The following is a 6,913-nucleotide window of genomic DNA, read 5'->3' as shown; positions in this document are numbered from 1 at the left end:
GGGTCTTCGTTGTGGTGCGCAGGCTTATTGCGGTGGCTTCTCTTGTTGCGGAGCACGAGCTCTAGGCGTGCGGGCTTCAGGAGTTGTGGCTCACAGGCTCAGTAGTTGTGGCTCGCGGACTCTCGAGCGCAGGCTCAGTAGTTGTGGCACATGGGCCCAGCCGCTCTGCAGCATGTGGGATCCTCCCATACCAGGGCTTGAACCCGTGTCCCCTGCATTGGCAGGCGGATTCCTAACCACTGAGCCACCAGGGGAGTCCCAAAGCTGGGATTTGAACCTGGACAGTTTCAATCCCACACTCGTATTATTGTGTTATATAGAGATTTAAAGCTTCCTATTTAAGGCACTGTTCATTGACAACTTTCAATCATGTAATTAAGAAGAAGTTTTTCTTCTAAGAGTATTTTATTTTGTGCACCATTATAAATATCATTAGGCCGAGATTTCAAATATGACAGCACTCGATTCTCTGTCCTTTCCCAAGTGGCCAATAATCTATGTGATGAAATTCTGATCAAATGACTTATTTCTCACGTGGCTTATTTTAGGGGTGTCCTCTCCTAGATGAGTCAAAATAGTCACAGAAGCTTTATGACCCCCATTCCAAACTGTGTTCATTTTCAAACTGAGCTCATTGCTGTAATTAAAGGAAGCCCCTGTCTTCCCTTGCCCAGTTCAAAAGGGCACTTTGACCACGTCAGGATTGCACGTTTGGACTTCCTGGACTCAATGGCTCTTAACTTCACAAAGTCATTGATATCCTTGAGCAGCGTCTAATGAGGCTGGCACGTGGATTTTGAACAATGTTTCGGGAGGTTCATGGATGCAAGATGCCCATCTGTGAAACCTGCCTGGAACCCACAGGACCACAAGTCATGTGGTTGCAGACCTGACATCTGGGCTGGATGTTCCTGCAGCCTTTGGCCCCCAGACTCTGTGAAACCTTCTGAACCTGCAAAAATGGCCTTGTAAGTGCTAGAGATCTCCCACCCCATGTTGCTGGAAGAAAAGACAGGGCCTCTCCTTTGCAGAACCCATCTCAGCTCTCCTCCTGCTGGGGTTGAGTGCTGCATGGCCTATCTGGGGACACGCTGTCCTAACACAGAAGGAAAGAGACTTCAGCTCAAGGGAACGGTATGATCTTCCCAGAATGCACCGGTGGGAGATGGGTGTGTACTTGTGGGATGGGATTCTGCAGCTGCCTGGATAGCGGGGAGATGACTGACTTGGGATCACGCTCCCAGGACACGGGATTTAATACCATGGACAGCGGCCCACTCTGCAAGTCAAAATGGAACACTTACTGTGGTGGAGGAATTGAGGAACAGGCTCAGGGAGTGGTGCGAGCTGGGTGGACACCCTCTGTAGCCAGATCCCCCATGGGGTCCAGGTGACACGTCCTTTTAAAATGTATTAAAATTTTTATGTCTGTGTTTATCAATAAACATATCAGTATTTTTGAAATGTCAACTTGAATAATACTTTCATAAAATAATAAAACAACAGAACTGTAACTAGCTTCTAAATAAATCTCAGAACATTTCCTAGAAATAAGTGAGAAGAATTCAAACTGAAAAAAACAAAGGCTAATGGAAAGAACTAGTTAGTTTCTTAGCTTTTTGACTGATATACAAAAAAAGGTCAAGATATTAAAGGATTAAATAGGGCGATCATGGATACCTCACAAACAAATGCGTGGATTCTCTCAGAGGAGATCCTATATCTAACCTAAGACAGAATAGGTTACATAAAACAAGTCTCCCGTTGTTAATGAGTAGCAAGCATTCAGTAAGCATTTAATGATTGATCAGTGATTGTTTTAGCGAACAGTTTCAGCCAGCATCCAAAATTAGTCATCTGGTCAGTCCACATTTGACACAATGGACACAGTCCACAGTCCACAATGACACAATTAGGTCAATTAGGTCCATTGACCTAATTTTAACAAAACTTAATTTTAACAGAATGTGAATCTGAAGGTTTGGTCAGTCTCCGTTACTGTTATTACGTCCTCTGTTAATTAATCACCCCCTCTAGATATGATCCTCGTAGAAACCCAGAGCTTACATTTCTGAAGTGACTTGACTTGCCAGATGTCACTTGGTTTAAGGGGACATGATCGTTGCAAGACATGCAAAACAGGTGACATTCAGAGGTGTCGCAGGCACCAGTCTCCAAGTCCCGTATTAACCGATACTGAGATTTCAACAGCACTTTGGAAAAGACTTGATCAGAAAAGAACAAGTCATCTGATCCAGAGAACCAGGCTGTTATTCTTCACAGAATCTTCTGGGATGAGGAACTAGCAGAAGAGGACATTAAGCTAAATAAGGTTGATCTAAATGAATTAAGAGAAGAGTCATCATTATGTGAGCAAAAAAACCCAAAAAACATGGAGTAAGAACCCGGAAGCAGCGGGGCCACAGCCTAGCCCCTCCTGCGCGAATCCCCTCCTCCAGGATTACAGGAGGCCTCACCGAGTCCTTCTCCATCTCGGAAGCCCCTCCTTCTTTGCAGTCTGCCAATTCCGCCATTCCAGGCACCTTCCCAGGGTGACCTTGACCATCTCTGTGATGATGCCCCCTGACACCACTTCCCACCACCCAACACAGAACTGCCTGGAATGTTCACTGCGCGCCCAGTAGCACCCGGCACTGAACGCACCCAACTCAGAACAATGGATTTTCTCCTTCAAATATGCTCCTTCTGGAGTCGTTTCTATCTCAGGACTTGACATCACTGTCCAAACGCTTTAGGCCAAAACCTAGGAATTGTCCTGCTTTTCCTTCCCAATCCTATTCTGTATCTGACCATTTCTTATCGTCTTTGTCCTTAAAATCTGATGCCAAGCCACCCTCATGTCTCCTGGACAATCTCCTACCTGGGTGCCCTACCCACTTCTGCCGCCTACAGCCCACTGTCCGCAGAGCCACTAGAACGTGCCTGTGAAGATACACATCATTTCCTGTTACTCCCCTACTTCACATTTTGCAAAAGCATCCCACTGCAACTAGAATAATGTCTGGAGCCTCACCAGGGCCTTGACACCCCCCGGGAACCTCCTCGGGTTTGCCTCGTGCCGGCCTCACTTCCCATCACTCACTCGCTCTTGTTTGCTTCTGGAGGGCGTTCTGCGCCTTGCACGTGTCAGCTGTGGGTCAGGCCTCAGCCCTGTCTCCTGCTTGCTGTGTTCTTTCCAGACCTTTGTGTGGCTGTTGTCTTCTCCTCAGGCAGCTCTCAGATCACCTGTCACCTCCTCAGAGAGACTTCCCTGGTGTCCTACCTGCAGTAGAAGCCTCTCAACCCACTGATCGCGATCTGTGACCACCGTTCATATGCTAACTGTCTTCTCCCCTTAGAATACAAACCCCTTAGGGGCAGGGGCTTTATCATTTTAAATACTGTAGTTGCAATAATTAGGACACAGACAGACACTGCTAGGCACTCAGTAAATATTTCTTGGTCAATTGAGACAGAACCAGAGGGAACCTTGAATGTCGTCTGATTGCTTCTTAATACAAGGCTGTATGAGGAGCTAAATAGCCGCTTACTGAGATAACATCTTGGCCATTAAAACAGCAGGAAGTGAGTGTCAACATTATCAAGATGGAAATTGTACCCACTTTGGTATCAGTATCATTTAAAAATCCTCACAACAGCAACTTGGAAATATCTTTATCTTAGATCTTATTGCTATATAGACAAGGAACCAATCTCAATATCCATTGGCAATAGACTAGACTAGTTAAATAAATTATGATAATTCATATAATGGGTAAAGACCCAGGTGAGAAGAAGAATAAGGTAGATCTGCATTCGTTGATGTGAAAGATTTTCAAGAAATATTCAGAGAAAGAGAAGCAAAATCTAGCTTTTTTGTATATGCTATCTCCCCATTCATGTAAATAAAATGTTTATGCTATATATTTCTAGATATGCATATATATTTTTTTTTTTCTCGGAGGATACTTGTTAAACCATTTCAGTGATTGTTTGGGGGGAAAGGCAAAGACTAAAGGGGAGGAGGTTTTATATCCATTTTTTTTTGTTCTTTTTGCAGGTTGCCAATTTTTAAAGTTTATTTTGCTTAAATATACGTACCGTAAAATTTACCATGCTAAGCGTTTTAGGTGTGTGGTTTAGTGGCATTCAGCTCACTGGCAGTGCTGTACAGCTGTCACCACTCTCCATTTCCAGAACTTTCGTGATGCCCCAAACTGAAAGTCTGTACCAATTCGACACTAATCACCCAGCCTTCTCTCCCTCCAGCCCCTGGTAACCTCTGATGTACTTTCTGTCTCTAGGAATTTGCCTGTTTTAGGTACATTCAATTTTATGCCTTTCATTATGACTTGAATTTTCTAACCATCTGCATGTGTTACTTTCATTTGTTGCAAAATGTCAATATGGATTATGAGGGCAACAGGATTATAGGCCATTTTCAATTCTTACCTATGCTTTTCTGTTTTAAAATCATCCCAATAAATGTTCTTTTACATGATCTCATGGAGAACAAGATAATTGAATATACCTGGGTCAGAGAATGAACCAATGTACCACTGCTTTCAAATAAAAAGAAGACACTCATTTCTGTGTAATTCCCAGTGATACTGTTACTTTATTAGGCAGGTTACTGGGCACATCATGGAAAGGGGTTATTATTGCATTAATATGCAACGATTAATTAAGTTAAACTTCAGTGTAACAAGCTGATTAGAACATTAGGCCATGAAACGTGAGAGATTTCTTCCACAGCTTTCAATGAAATTGTTAAACTACCTTAAGAAATTGAAAGACTTGATATACTAAATTAGAAGAAAATAGTAGGTAATTTTTGGTGGCATAATTACCACTGGCTCTAAGCACCACATATAAAATCAGCACACTTCTGGGTATTTCATCTTAAGGAGATAAGCCATCACAAGAAATAATTTCTGTAGGCACAACTGTTCACTGTGACCTTGCGTTCCATATTTCATTATTATAAGCCATCTAAATATTTAACAATAGGAAGAGAACTAGGTAAACTCTTGTCTATCTACTTAGTGGATTAAAAATGAGAGCTGATAAGAACGTAGAACAATGTCAGGAATTCTTTTAGGATTGAGCAAATAAGAGCCGGGTGCATCGTTTTATGGATACTATATTTGTAATTATTCAAAAAAAATCCACTGAAACTGACATTTGGTCAATCAACAGTTACTTAACCTAATTTCTTCCTGGCCTGTTGAAAATATGAACAGTGCTGTCAGTTGTCTGTATGTCCAAGTTCTCCGCTTTCTCTGTCTCTCTGTCTGTCTCTCGTGTTCTCCTTCTGTGTCTAGGGTGGTCCCTTCTCCCCTCTCTTTTTTGGTTCCTCATATTCTTATTCCTGGAGTTTTAGGATTCCTCAAGTTTTGGTCATGTATCATCATTTCTCGTCACTCTGCACACGCTGTGTGGTCTGACCTCTGCCAGTTATGCTAATCAGGCTGGGCTGGCTGCAGTAACAAGCAGACCCTGATATGTCAGTGACTCTATCAAATAGAGATCTGTTCTGGACTCAGTATTCTGAGTCTTCATTCAAGGCCGTGGGGCAGCTCTTCTTCTAGAGGTCTTTAGGGATGCAAGCCTTGGTTTCCTTGGAGGGACAGAGCAAAATTCCAGTGGGTAACAGTTGAATAAAACTGAGTCTGTAGCTCACGGCACTCTGAGAAGTCAGGCAGTGGAGGGGGGAGCTTGAGGGAAAGCAGAATTAGAGTTTCTTCCAGGATGACTTGGTCTTAGCGTATCTGTAGACTGAGGAAATGGAAGCAAGCAGAGGTGCACCACTCCAGGACGAGTTGGCATCACTGATGAGGGATCTGCTGGCAGAGGAAGCAGGAGCTACAGGAACCAAGTGTCAGGTTAGCTTGGGAGAAGGGTGAGTGCCCACTGCCCTGACGGGACACGGATGCACTTGGAAGTGAAGTGGATGGGATAGGAGGACTGGTTTGTCTGCTCCATTGAGTCAGGTTTGTGCCCAGGGTTTCTGTGCTTTGCGTCCTGAGCTGGGAGTGGAGGTCGGGCATGTGGATGGGGTCAGTGGCTCATGGCAGCCCCCAAGTACACCTGATCCATAAGCAGGTCCCGCTGTTTGGTGCTGAATCTGGAGTTCTGCTTTGATGACATTTTAAATGACTTTTCATTTGGATCATTTTGAGTGGTTTGCTTGTAAAAGAGGAATTTCTACCTATAGTTTTCTCTTTATTGAGTCCTATAAGATGAAACAATGACACTTTCCCAGAAAAGAGCCGTGGAAAATTTCCTTCATTCTTTTAGACTAGAAAGTATATGTTTACTTCCCTTGTCAACATGTGAGAGTCTGAGTTTGAGCTGATGAATGCGGGATAAGCAAAAACAACCTGGGCCATCCAAAGTACAAATGTGTTAACTCTCTCCTTCTCTCCTTTGTCTGTACCCCCTTGGAATCCCTGTCTCCATAATGGACCTTATCATCCTGTAAATAATGGATTTTTGTCTTCTTCCCCCAAGAGGCTGTGTGTTCCTTAGTATCACCACATTGTTAACCGTTTCCCTTCCTGCTGCGCTCAGCCCGGGATGGGGACACGTCACCTGCTCAGAGCTGAACACTGAGAGTGGGTCACACTGGCCTCCTGGGCCACACTCCTTTCCTACTTTGTAACAAATAAACGCTTTATTTGAGAAAAGTTTTTGATTTCCAAACGTGCACAGAAAGTCCCGAGGGTTCCTGTGTACCCTACACCCCGTTCCTTCTGGTGTTGATATATTACGGTATCACCGTGGTACACTTATCACATTAATGGACCTGTGCTGATAGACCATTACTAACCACTCTCTGTACTGACTCTGGATTTCGTTAGTTTTCCCCAGTGTCTCCTTTCTGTCTTAGGATTCCATGCAGGGACCACAT

Source organism: Phocoena phocoena, chromosome 13 (assembly GCF_963924675.1).
Source record: "Phocoena phocoena chromosome 13, mPhoPho1.1, whole genome shotgun sequence".
NCBI lineage: Eukaryota > Metazoa > Chordata > Mammalia > Artiodactyla > Phocoenidae > Phocoena > Phocoena phocoena.
The sequence above is the reverse complement of the archived record's forward strand: the minus strand, read 5'-3'. Positions refer to the sequence as shown.